The 14,440-nt window shown below is 38.1% G+C and overlaps 1 protein-coding gene across 2 annotated transcripts in view; it reads left to right on the plus strand.

The window, feature by feature from the left end:
* LOC111190424 (NACHT, LRR and PYD domains-containing protein 12-like) overlaps window positions 1–14,440 on the plus strand; it is a 238,610-nt gene that overhangs the window by 80,854 nt on the left and 143,316 nt on the right. The window contains exon 1 of one of the 2 annotated variants that reach the window (XM_049468959.1): window positions 6,505–7,043. The exons of the other annotated variant lie outside the window; for it this stretch is intronic. The gene's annotated coding sequence lies outside the window, so the exon portion shown is untranslated. Of the gene's footprint in view, window positions 1–6,504; window positions 7,044–14,440 lie in introns of those variants that run through there. 2 annotated transcript variants of the gene reach the window in all.

A 14,440-nucleotide genomic window follows, 5' to 3' on the forward strand; every position in this document is an offset into this window, starting at 1 on the left:
CATTATCACATCCATTTTCCTACTACTAATTTTACTAGAATTATTGTTGTGTTAGCCAGTAATGTTCAATAAATGAAGTCCTTTACACTGAATGTTTTAACAGCTTTAGCTTAAAAAACTAGTCAGTTTTTTTCTTATTAGCATCTGTGCTAACCAGAACATTTCTGACAAGACTCCATTTTCTAGCACTGTTGCTATAAATAGATCAGGCTGGGTCTGTAAAATGCCGTGATTGGTCAGAGGAAAGCCAATCCAGTCGCTGTCGCTACCTAGCTTGGGCCTGCCCATGCTCATCTGTGACGCTGCATAAAATTAGGCCCGCCACTAGATGGAGCCAGCGAGTCCAAAATGAATGGGATGAATAAAGCTAGCTAAATGTCTTTTTCCTGTAATCCACCACATATTAGTACGATTTTCATTTTAGTTTAAAGCTAATAATGAGAATCTGCAGCACAGTGTAGCGTCTTCTCCCTTTGGACATGGTCTAAAAGCAATTATAATTATGTTCTTGAACTTGTATGGTAGTCAGTACTTATCCTAATATTATATTTTGCAACAAGGGATAAGTTATAGAATATTATTAAAAAAATATGTATATATTCAACTTATAATGGTTCTCTCTCTCTATCTCACTCTCTGTCTATATATATATATATATATATATATTGTAACAGAAACCATTGAGATGGATACGTACATTTTTTTGTAAATAAACCGAATGTTTTCTTTTGAAACATTCTATATATATATATATACACACACACACACACACACACACACACACACAATGTATGTACTATGTATATATTGTTTATACAAACAAAACTATATAAAAAAATTCATAATAATTGATCCACCATGTATTAGTATGTTTTTTAGCTGCAGCACAGTGTAGAGTTTCCTCCCTTTGGACATTTTCTAAAAGCAATTATAATTATGTTCTTGAACTTGCAACAAGTGATAAGTTATCAAATATTTTAAAAGAAGACATTCGGTTTATTTAAAAAAAATATATATGTACATATTCAACTCATAACGGTTTCTGTTAAAAAATCCTCTCTCTCTCTCTCTCTCTCTCTCTATATATATATATATATATACATGTTTTTTAACAGAAACCATTGAGTTGAATGTGTACATAATTTTATTATTTTACAATTTGTTCAATTAAACAAATATCTTCTTTTAAAACATTCTATAACTTATTACTTTCAAAATATAAATCTATCTATCTATCTATCTATCTATCTATATATATATATATATATATACACACACACACACACAGTGTATGTACCATGTATATATTGTTTATATAAACAAAACGTATTTACATTAATTGATAATTCATGTTTTTTGTTTCCACAGAATGCACAAAAAATTCCAACCCTACCCATCCTGTTCAATGATGAAAGTCCAATGTATCTCAATTAGAACATCAGAGCGTGCCACTCAATTTGAATTTGCTGAAGACACAGCAAAAATAACACATACAGAAAAAAAGTGTGTGTGTTCTGTTACTGATGGAACAGCAGTTTTTTTGGTTCCTCTTAAAGAGGACCAAATTTCAAAATTTAAGGAGGGGGAGACGTACATTATAAAGAACGCTACAGTAAAGCAGGACCACCCCTACCCCAAATTGTTCATTGGATATGGGGCAGGGGTGTTCCGAATAACCCCATTGACGGTGCAAGAACATTTAATTCGCCTCGCAAGAGAAAGCGTCATGCCATCCTCTGAAAAAGGGGACCTGAAAGACCCGGGACTGTACCAAAAAGAAGGATACTTAACCGTATCAGGAAAAATTGTTTCGGCAAGTATCATGATTTTACCTGGTTTATTAGTTTGCTCATGCTCCCTAATGTAAACTCACTTTTACTGTGAAAAAAGATGAAAAAATTATACATTTATATTGAATATAAACACAGATGTATGAGAAAATATATTGAAATGCATTTCAGATCAGAATTATGTTCTAGGAAAAAAAAACAAAAATGATCAATACACTGACAAAGCCTTTCAGGAGAAAACATACTGTATAAATATCTTTTTATCTGTACTCTGTTCTTACTTTACCCACCCTTTTTTCCTATTTAGCTGACTACTCCCCGGCAGGTCCAAATAGATGGCTGCATCCCTGTGAGGGATATTGTCCTTGAGGAAAATGGTGACACCGCCACAGTATCCCTCTGGAGGGAGGCAGCGACTGTGCCACTGGTGATTGGGCAAACTGTCCTTATTACTCATGTAAAAGTGGGGAAAAAGAAAGCCTTTGGCAAGAACTTCAATTCAACCACCTACACAAGTGTTTCGGTGAGTAACATAAATTTCTCACACTAAATCGATAACTTCCCATTTTGGTCTTCAAGTTTCCTTTTTGAAGGTACTCCTCTTGCTAATTGCTAATATGCTCTGTTTGTGTACTTTACACATTAATACAGGTTTCCTTTTAGACTGTTAAAACAGGTTTACCTGTGTTTAGGAAGGGATAACTGTGGATGAGGGAAGGTATAACTGTGGATGAGGGAAGGTATAACTGTGGATGAGGGAAGGTATAACTGTGGATGAGGGAAGGTATAACTGTGGATGAGGGAAGGTATAATTGTGGATGAGGGAAGGTATAATTGTGGATGAGGGAAGGTATAACTGTGGATGAGGGAAGGTATAATTGTGGATGAGGGAAGGTATAACTGTGGATGAGGGAAGGTATAACTGTGGATGAGGGAAGGTATAACTGTGGATGAGGGAAGGTATAATTGTGGATGAGGGAAGGTATAACTGTGGATGAGGGAAGGTATAATTGTGGATGAGGGAAGGTATAATTGTGGATGAGGGAAGGTATAACTGTGGATGAGGGAAGGTATAACTGTGGATGAGGGAAGGTATAATTGTGGATGAGGGAAGGTATAACTGTGGATGAGGGAAGGTATAACTGTGGATGAGGGAAGGTATAACTGTGGATGAGGGAAGGTATAACTGTGGATGAGGGAAGGTATAACTGTGGATGAGGGAAGGTATAATTGTGGATGAGGGAAGGTATAATTGTGGATGAGGGAAGGTATAATTGTTGATAGCTAATGTAACAGTACAGAGAGATAATGTAGAGCTATAGCTATTGTAACAGTACAGAGAGATAATGTAGAGATATAGCTAATGTAACAGTACAGAGAGATAATTTGGAGCTATAGCTAATGTAACAGTACAGAGAGATAATTTGGAGCTATAGCTAATGTAACAGTACAGAGAGATAATGTAGAGCTATAACTAATGTAACAGTACAGAGAGATAATGTGGAGCTATAGCTAATGTAACAGTACAGAGAGATAATGTGGAGCTATAACTAATGTAACAGTACAGAGAGATAATGTGGAGCTATAGCTAATGTAACAGTACAGAGAGATAATGTAGAGCTATAGCTAATGTAACAGTACAGAGAGATAATGTAGAGCTATAACTAATGTAACAGTACAGAGAGATAATGTGGAGCTATAGCTAATGTAACAGTACAGAGAGATAATGTAGAGCTATAGCTAATGTAACAGTACAGAGAGATAATGTAGAGCTATAGCTAATGTAACAGTACAGAGAGATAATGTGGAGCTATAACTAATGTAACAGTACAGAGAGATAATGTGGAGCTATAGCTAATGTAACAGTACAGAGAGATAATGTAGAGCTATAACTAATGTAACAGTACAGAGAGATAATGTAGAGCTATAGCTAATGTAACAGTACAGAGAGATAATGTAGAGCTATAACTAATGTAACAGTACAGAGAGATAATGTGGAGCTATAGCTAATGTAACAGTACAGAGAGATAATGTAGAGCTATAACTAATGTAACAGTACAGAGAGATAATGTGGAGCTATAGCTAATGTAACAGTACAGAGAGATAATGTAGAGCTATAGCTAATGTAACAGTACAGAGAGATAATGTAGAGCTATAACTAATGTAACAGTACAGAGAGATAATGTGGAGCTATAGCTAATGTAACAGTACAGAGAGATAACTCAGTTACAGAGTATTAAACAATGTAGCCAACTACGCTACTTTAGGAATTGCACCCAAATATGTTAAATAGAGACAGGTTTGCTGGTACCCAAAAGAACAGCAAAGACAACAAACAAGTTTATTTAGTAAAATTCAAGCAATACCAAGTAGAAATAAATTTAATATTAAAAACAACAAGCTGCTTATTGGCACTTAACAGCACCTGTAGCTCATCTAGTAAAGTAAAAAATCACAACGACAAAAAAGTCTCAAAAAATAAATAAAAACCCAACACAAACTTATACTACAATTCAACTCAGCAATAACATTTTGCTCTGGATTCACTTGAAGTTTCTGTTTCATCCTTTCCTAAATTGCACAAGTTCTGTCTAACAGCTGAGCTTTTCACAAGAATTCACTCAAATTAGAAAAAGACAGAAAACAGCAGCTTTATTTCACCAATAAATGCAGATAGAAACCATATCAGCTTTACTGCACCCATTTAATCAACACGGATGGAAGCGCCACCAAGAAGCTTCTCAAATGATCAGACGCCAACAATTCCCACTGAGTAATAAAACTGAAGAACTGGAATAAGCTGATCTCAGACCGACTTTCAGAGGAAGCTGCGGTGTCCAGAAAAAAAAACCTACTTTTATTAAACCATTACATTAATTAACTAAACAAATCACCAACCCTCTAAACAACAGATTAATTGTCTAAAAATCTAACAATTAATACTACTAATAAAATAGTGCTTTAATAAGAAATAATACTAATAATAATTCATCCTGTCACACATGATTGTGTATATATCTATTTAAGGTTAATGTATATTTATAATAATACAATAAATCTGCTCTTAATTTTATAAAAGAAGTGCTAATTTAAGTTTGGAGCTGTAGATCTGGTTGAGTGTGGTTTCTCAGAAGTGATCATGTGACTGAAGGAAACTATAATCCTTCATAAGCGGAAGTGAAATAGGCCACAGTAGCCCTGCCCTTTGCTGAGCTGTGGGTTTTATTTCTGCACTGGTTTCCATCTTTCATAACTTACTATTTACAACATTTCTCCCAGGTTACAAATACAAATATTGCCATTCAGAGCATTTATTTGCAGATGCTCAAAATAATGAAAACCGTACAGTGTTTTTAAACCTTAAACAATGCAAAGTTCATATTCATATAGAAACAACAATGCTAATGTTTCTAGAGTTCAGAAATCTATATTTGGTGAAATTATCCATTTTTTATATCACAGCTTGCATGAAGTCTTTCACACTGCTTTTGAATAACCTTATTCAACTCCTGGCCCAAAAACTCAAGCAGTTCAGCTTTGTTTGATGGCTTGTTACCATCTTACATCTTACATGATTACATTCAGAGTTTTTAATGGAGTTCAGGTCTGGAGATTGACCATCAATTTACCTAAATGTCAGTTAGCAACTGCAGGACTACATCAAGTGACCTTTTTCAATGAGGAGCAAAGAAAAGCCAGGATGAAGTTTGTAAAACATCATAAGACTTGGACTATAGAGGACTGGAGTAAGATCATCTTCTCTGATGAGCCTCAAGGCTTTGCTCAAAGACCTGGCCATCAAATGTTTAGATGGAGATCTGCAGAGGTGTACCTGCACCCACTGTGAAACATGGTGGAGGATCGTGATGATCTGGAGATGCAAGGCTGGAATTGGGCAGTTTAGTCTTTGTGAATGACATGTGAATCAAGTTGCATACAAGATTATCCTGGAATAAAACTTAATTTATTCCGTTCTAGTAATGTTTCCCAACTCTGTTTTTCCAGCAGGACAATGTTCAATTCCACACAGATCAATTAAGGTGTGGAAGAAGGACCACCAGATCAAGATCCTGTCATTACAGCACAATCTCCAGCCCTGAACCCCATTAAAAACCTCTGGAATATAATCAAGAGGAAGTCGGATGATCACAAGCCATCAAACCACCAAACTAAACTGCTTGAATTTTTGCACCAGGAGTAAAGCAGCATAAAGTTATCCAAAAGCAGTGTGTAAGACTGGTGGAGAGCATGCTGAGACAAATGAAAGCTATAATTAAAAAACACCATTTATTGATTCTGAACTCTTCTTATTAAAATTATCATTCATTTGATAAACCACTCAACAACCGAAGCAAACAAACCACAACATTACACTAATTATTATAATAATACTAAACATACTAAACAGTTCTGCAGCGGTTTTTACCTGATGGTGGTCGTGACGATATTTGCTTTGGTACTTTGGGCGTCCCCTCCCACCGTCAGTGTGTAGTCATTCTCCACAGTCTGCTGCTGCTTCTCTTGGGATTTATATATATATGTGTGTGTGTGTGTGTGTGTGAGTGTGTGTGAGTGTGTTATATAATAGTGAACTGCCTGGCCTCAGTGTCGAAGGAGCTACAGGAAAGTCAGCAGAATTTATACAATAAACATTTCATAGAATTGAATCAGACTTAAACGAAAAATGTAAAGAGATTTTTTTAAACATAAAAATAATTCTCTGAACTAAATATTTCTAGTCAGCACAACTTCTAGTGGATTTCTTCAAAAGTTAAAATTTTCACAAAACACTACAAATCTATTATAGTAAATCTCCTTGTAAATTAGCGTATTCTAAACTTCACCGGTTTCCCCCACTTCACTGGATTTCTGTAGATCTGCTTCTGTAACTCTACTGTTCTCTTCTATTTCTACTCTGATCTAATACCTTCAGAGTCTCTAACAGATACAGAACTGAATTCATACTGCATCTGTGGGCTTCCTGTATGTAGCTGTGTCTGAGTTTGAGTTGTGAAACTGTTTCCTGTTACGCAGATCTGCTTGCTCTCTTTACTCATCAGTTTTATAACGGAGCTGCACTGAAGTCTGGCGTTAAAAGCTTCCTCTACAGATCAGAAGAAGTTTTATATGGAAAGTTTATGATCAGAATGATCTAAAAGCTAAATTCTATCCTCTGTTCCAGATCTAAAAGTACAGGAGTTTAGAAGCTGAGGACTAAAAGCTCATGGACTGATACAGCTCTGCTCACAGCAGGTAAGATCATTTCATTTAATTACACTCTTTATTTTTACTCTTTCTCTCTGGATTCTACAGGATACATGAACAATGTCTTTTAATATGAACTTTCTGATCTTTACTTTTAACACTCCTCTGCTACAGTTTCAATATGTACAGTAAATATTATCCTAAACTGGAGAATTATTTTATTAAAATGTAATGAAAATTACTGTGTTGTCTGATTTCTTTGTGTTTCTTTATGTTGTTTGTTTGACCTAATTCTCCTCAAACTCCCACTTCACTCCTGACCATCACTGACCCAGTAAAGCTTCTTAAAGAAGGAGCGGTTGGTGTTTTGTAGATGTTACTAATAACATTAAAACATGGGTTCTGTCCTCCTTCAGAAATCCAGGAACTTCTACATCTTTACCAGAAATCCTCCACTAAACCTGAATCTACTCTCCTTCTACAGGAGCAGTCCTACAGGATGGAAGGTGATCCACAAGTGTTGGAGGACGATCCAGATCAAAAAGGTGATGTAGCAGATGCTCCTCCCCCATTTTCTTTCCTTTCTCTTTCTTTCTTGGACAAGATCATCCATTTTTAACTAATGTCTTATATAGTTTCTTATATTTAGATAAAAAATAAAGAAATACTAATGAACAAATATTGGAAATCATAAGGTAACATGAATTAAGTTTTCTCTAGCGCTTCTTCCAGGTCCACTCTCACACATTTTGTCTAAAACATGTAAAGAAAAGTGTTTTTAAAGAAATTTGCTGACAGAGAATAATTGATTGGTAGGTGGGTAGTAACACGCTACGTTTACTTAATTACATTATATTTTTAACAATTTTACTTGAGTACATTTGTGATGTCAGAAATCTTTTACTCCATTATATTCACCTTTGTTCCTCACGTTACACATTACAACTATAAGTAATGAGTCATTTTTAATTCAATGCACATTTTCTGTTGCTTAATTCAAACACATCTCTGAAAGCTTCCTTCAGGACCTTGTACAAGTCCGTTCACCAGGAGCAACATCTGTCCTGGGCTGAACGATTTTTAATGAGCCCCGAACCCGAATGCAATGTTTAGAGAAAAGACACCTAGTTTTCCTCACGTTTACATCGTCCTCTTGTTATAATGCATAGTTATAAGTGCTCTTCACACATCAGAGTTTACAGATCCGTCCCACATCACTTCCTACACCCTGCACTAAATCTACTCTCTGGAGAGGTCAACAACACACAGTGCTAAAGGTCACAGGGTTTTAAACAGTCATGGGTTTACAGCCCCACCCCCTGGTTCACTGAACACTGCAAGAAATTTGATACAAAAAATTCTGTCCATCTGTAATTTCAGAACAACAGCAGTATTTATAGTAATAAAGCTGCAGATTAACAGTATAACATTAGACTAATTACAGCTTATTGTTGTCAGCAGGGCCAGGAACCACGAGAGACAAGTGCTGATTAGAAAACACAGGTTTATTATAAACACAGATCCAAAGCATCATACTAGAACGTAGTCAGTACACGGTAAAACATGCAGGTTAAACAGGGAAAGGCAAGATAGTAGTCAGAGGAGGAAACAAGGTCAGTAACAAAAATCCACAACTAAACCAGAGGGCTAGGCAAGAGAGAAAACTAAGAGCAGAAAAGGGTCGATAACAAGAATTCAAGAAAGTCAGGAAAACGCGTCATAACAGAGCTAGAAAACTAGTTAATACTCGGCGAGGAACAAAGGGAACAGAGGGCTATTTATACAGGTGTAAACAGGTGTGGGAAATGTGTAATCAGAATGTGAGAAAGGCTGAACGCTGCAGAGTCACGTGTTCAGCCGAGTCATTGTAGTCCATGGGCTGAGATTGCTGGGAAATGGAGTCTTTGGGGGGGACAGTTGTCCTGAATAGGCAGACTGACAAAGTCAGGACTGACAATTATTCAGTTATTTAACAAAATAATTTTTGTACAAATTACTTTTACAAAAGTTCTGCCTTTGGCTACTCTATCCACTTTCTGAGTTTTGACTGTGAGAATTTTGATACACTTGAAACTCAGACTTTTGCTCTCATGTGACCACAGATCAAATCAGTCCTGTCCAGACCACCACAACCCAGAACCCCACAGCTCCCAGTGAACTGGTCCAGACCACCACAACCCAGAACCCCACAGCTCCCAGTGAACTGGTCCAGAACACCACAACCCAGAACCCCACAGCTCCCAGTGAACTGGTCCAGAACACCACAACCCAGAACCCCACAGCTCCCAGTGAACTGGTCCAGACCACCACAACCCAGAACCCCACAGCTCCCAGTGAACTGGTCCAGAACCCCACAGCTCAGACTGGAGGGAATGTCATTGCACCTGTTCTACATGGAAATGTGTTTCATGGCTCAGTTCATATTCACACTGGAGCTGAATCTCAGCATGAAGGTAAAAATATCTGAAACATCTGAAAACTATAAAAGGTAAAGTAAAAGAGGAATAAGAGGAAAAAACTTGTTTACTGCCTTTTTCAGACAGTGATTGTAAAAAGTACACAAATAGATTTTTTTTGTTTCTGTATAATTTTACTACACTGTGGTCAGTTTTATTAAGATTGTTCTGATACAAATAAAAACAGAATAAATAATGAATATATTTGTTAGATTATATTTATTTGATTATTATAAAGATGCAAGCATATGAACTCTTAAACACAGGCACTACTGCAGAGAGAGAGAGCCGGAGTCTGAGAGTACAGTAGATTATGCTGTTTCTTCATCAGCAGCCGGAGTCTGAGAGAGAGAGAGAGAGAGAGAGAGTACAGTAGATCATGCTGTTTCTTCATCAGCAGCCGGAGTCTGAGAGAGAGAGAGAGAGAGAGAGAGTACAGTAGATCATGCTGCTTTTCCTTCAGCAGCCGGAGTCTGAGAGAGAGAGAGAGAGAGAGAGTACAGTAGATTATGCTGTTTCTTCATCAGCAGCCGGAGTCTGAGAGAGAGAGAGAGAGAGAGAGAGAGTACAGTAGATCATGCTGCTTTTCCTTCAGCAGCCGGAGTCTGAGAGAGAGAGAGTACAGTAGGTTATGCTGCTTCTTCATCAGCAGCTCTCATCACTCTCATTGTGGCTTCTGTTAGCTGACTGTGATGCTGCATTATCACATGTATTGGAGGAGGCGTGCTCTGGCCTTTACCCTCCTAGTGATAGGGGGAGTCCCAATGAGTGGATGGGGTAATTGGCCTTTCAACTAGGGATACAATTATATATAAATTATTAAAGATGTAAGGTCCTGGGTTTCCGGTTCCGGATGTAGGGGAAAGACGCAGGCGAGCGAGCTCCCAGATTAAGGGCTGACTAAACTTTAAATAATAACTTTTTCTCTCTTATTTTTCTCACGAAACGTGTACGTAGACTTCCTAGCCGGACCTGTCCTCTAAAATGAGCAGCTCAAAGAACTCTAAACACGAAACAAGAGCGCAAATTCTGGCTACGCGCGCCGCTACCAGTGCTGCGGGGAAGTTAGCATCGTTTGCTAATTCGACCGCAACGTGCTCCCAGCCTGCAGCGATGCCTGACGACCCAGCTAATGCCGCGCTCATTACAGCGGACCAGCTATCTGCTGAATTTGCAAAGCAGAGGTCCTCGCTTAAGGAGGACATCTCTCTCCTCATTCAAGATGCTGTTAAACCACTGCAAGTCTCCATTGAATCTCTACAAGCTACAGTCAACTCTTTTCAAACACGCCTTACCTCTGTTGAATCTGTGGCCGGAGACAACTTCGACCGGCTAACAGCGATCGAATCCACCGTGGAGTCACTGCGTGGTACAAACCAAAGTCTTATAGATCGTCTTGAAGACCTTGAAAATCGCTCGCGTAGGTCCAATCTGCGCATTCTGAATATTCCCGAGGGCAGCGAAAAAGGCAAAGACCCGCTCAAGTTCATGGCTGAGCTGCTGATGCAAGTGGTGGGCTCGGAGATCTTTCCTTCACCACCTGAGCTGGAAAGAGCTCATCGGTCCCCATCGCTTAGATCCAGCCAGAACAACTCTCCACGCCCGTTTCTAGTTTGTTTCTCCAGATTTCAACAAAAAGAAGCATTGCTGCGCTGGGCCAGGAATCATGAGCCGAGTTATCAAGGTTCCGCTCTCAGGATTTATCAGGACTTCAGCGCAACTCTCACAAAGAAGCGCGCCGCCTTCAACGGTGTGAAGCAAGCCCTGTATCAGAAGAACATTCGGTTTCACCTGCTCTACCCGGCCCGGCTGCGTGTTTTTCTGGGGGACAACATCCATGTCTTCAACTCGGCCGATGAAGCTCAGAAGTTCTTTGATCAAGGGTCCGGTAAATAGTCATCTGAACTTTTATTAAACACAGTCTTAACTGTACCAAGAGCACACATGTTACCACCGTAAACGAGGTTATGTAGCGCTAAAATTTTTTATTTTTTGTTTTGCCCTTCGATTGCTTACAAATGTGTAAACTTGATTTCTTAGAAGCATTTGTATATACTCACGTCTGTAATGCAAGTTTCACCTTAATACCCTATTCTTTTTCTGGGAGCTCTGTAGTTAGCAGCGTTATGTGGTTATACTTTACGAAGCCCGTATGTGAAAAGGTTAGCCTGCAGCTTGACTCAAGAAGAGAAGCAAGTATAGGCATTTGTTCTGGGAATGAGTTAAGGGTTGGGATTCCTCTGTACCCCCCCCTTTTTTTTTTTTTTTTTGTATACAGATTCTTTTACTGCTTTATATCTCTAAGGCAAAATGGGAACACGCTTTGTTAGCTGGAATGTAAAAGGTCTAAATGGACCAGTTAAAAGAGCCAGGATATTCAATCATCTTAAGTACTTAAACTGTGACATCGCATTCTTGCAGGAAACCCACCTATTGGTAAAAGACCAAATTAGACTTAAAAAATCTTGGGTTGGACAAATATACCACTCTAACTTTAACTCAAAGACACGGGGAACAGCCATATTGTTTCATAAAAGGATCCAGTTTAACGCAACCCATATAAAATCAGACCCATTTGGACGCTTTGTGATTGTATCAGGCCTTCTGTTTCACAATCCTGTTGTTCTGGTTAATATCTACGCTCCCAATTGGGACGATGAAAAATTCATACAAAAAGTAATGTCTCTGATACCAGAGTTAAATTCCCATCAATTGATTTTTGGCGGAGACCTGAATTGTGTAATTAACCCAGCCTTGGACCGTTCTAACCCCACGTCCGCTATCCCATCAAAAATGGCTAAGACACTGTCAGTTTATATGGAGCAATTGGGATGCATCGATCCATGGCGCACACTATACCCTCAGAGTCAATCTTTTTCCTTTTTCTCCCCTGTGCATCACTCCTACAGTAGAATAGATTATTTTTTTATTGAAAAAAGCTCACTACCCTCAGTTAAAAAAATTGAATACTCAACTATAGTAGAATCGGACCATGCACCAGTCATACTGAATCTTGCACTCCCTTTTAATAATGTAACTCGGTCTTCTTGGAAGATGGATAAAACTTTGCTTGCTGATGCAGAGTTCTGTGATTTAATTTCTATTAAAATTGATAATTTCATAGAGTTTAATAAAAAAGACAACATCTCTCCATCAGTTCTATGGGACACGCTAAAAGTAGTAATTAGGGGTGAGATCATAGCATACTCATCTAAAATGAATGCAATGTGCAGGGCTGAGCAAGATGTAATTATTGAGGCCATAAACAGAGTCGATGCTCAGTACTCAATCTCTCCATCCTCTGAACTCTATAAAAAAAAACTAGACCTTCAAACTCAATATAATTTAGTAACGACTACTAAGACAGAACGGCTTTTGTTAAAATCACGTGGACTGGTTTACGAACACGGTGAAAAAGCCGGACACCTTCTGGCACAACAGCTTAAAAATCGGGCAGCTACTCAGCAAATTCCACAAATTAGGAAACCCAACGGCGAGGTAACCATTGACCCAAAAGAAATTAATGATACATTTTCTGCATACTACTCAAACCTTTACACCTCAGAAATACCCTCAGACCGCACAGACATGGATGTTTTTCTTAACAGCCTTCAAACCCCTTCTATTAATGAAGAACTTAAAAATGATCTTGATTTACCACTGGAGCAGACAGAAATTATTAACGCAATTCATGCATTACAAAAGGGCAAGGCACCTGGTCCAGATGGCTACCCTATAGAATTTTACCAAGCTTTTTCTAATAAATTATCACCCATTTTACTGGACATGTTTACTGACTCGTTATCTAAAGGTGTACTGCCACCAACAATGACTCAAGCCTCAATTTGCCTTCTGCTTAAGCCTGGTAAAGATAAATTAGAGTGTAACTCATATCGGCCCATCTCTTTGTTGAATAGTGATGTCAAAATCTTAGCCAAGATCCTTGCCATACGCCTGGAAACTGCAGTGCATAACGTGATCTCTGATGATCAAACCGGTTTTATTTCTGGCCGACACTCGTTTGTAAACATCCGTCGTCTTTTAAACATCATTTACTCTCCTAAATCCAGGGAGACACCAGAGGTGGTTGTCTCCCTTGACGCAGAAAAAGCCTTTGATAGGGTTGAATGGCCCTACATGTTTTCGAGCTTAGCGAAATTTGGATTTGGACCCATCTTTATCTCATGGATCAAACTTTTATACTCATCTCCCAAAGCATCGATTATCACAAATGGCAAACAATCACAGTACTTTCAACTATCAAGAGGAACCCGTCAGGGGTGTCCCATCAGTCCTCTACTGTTTGCCTTGGCTATTGAACCCCTGTCTATCATACTTAAATCATCATCATTAATTAATGGAATTTTCAGAGGTGGACTAGAACATAGACTATCTTTATATGCGGACGATATATTGTTATATATATCAAACCCTGTTCTTAGTATGTCACATATTGTTCATATTCTAAAGAGGTTTGGCACTTTCTCTGGATATAAATTAAATTTTGATAAAAGTGAATGTTTCCCCATTAATGATTTGGCACTTAAAATTCCAGAAAATATACTACCCTTTCATATATCGAAAAAAGGCTTCAAATACCTTGGTATAAACATTACAAGAGACATGCAAAACCTCTTTCAAGAAAATTTTTCTCCTGTCTTGGAAAAAGTAAAACTGGACTTGAAAAAATGGAGGTCACTTAATCTATCTCTGACAGGGAGGGTAAACTGCATAAAAATGAACGTCCTTCCCAAATTCCTGTACTTATTTCAAAGTATACCACTGTATCTTAGTAAATCTTTCTTTAAATCTGTTGAAAAATCTTTTACTGAGTTTATTTGGAATGGCAAAAATCCCAGAATACGTATAGAGCTACTGCAGAAACCCAAGCAACAGGGTGGATTAGCCCTTCCAAACCTTTGTTACTATTACTGGGCTGCAAATATTCAAAAAATAATCCACTGGCTTCATGCCCCAGATTCTGGGTGG

Source organism: Astyanax mexicanus, chromosome 1, assembly GCF_023375975.1.
Source record: "Astyanax mexicanus isolate ESR-SI-001 chromosome 1, AstMex3_surface, whole genome shotgun sequence".
NCBI lineage: Eukaryota > Metazoa > Chordata > Actinopteri > Characiformes > Acestrorhamphidae > Astyanax > Astyanax mexicanus.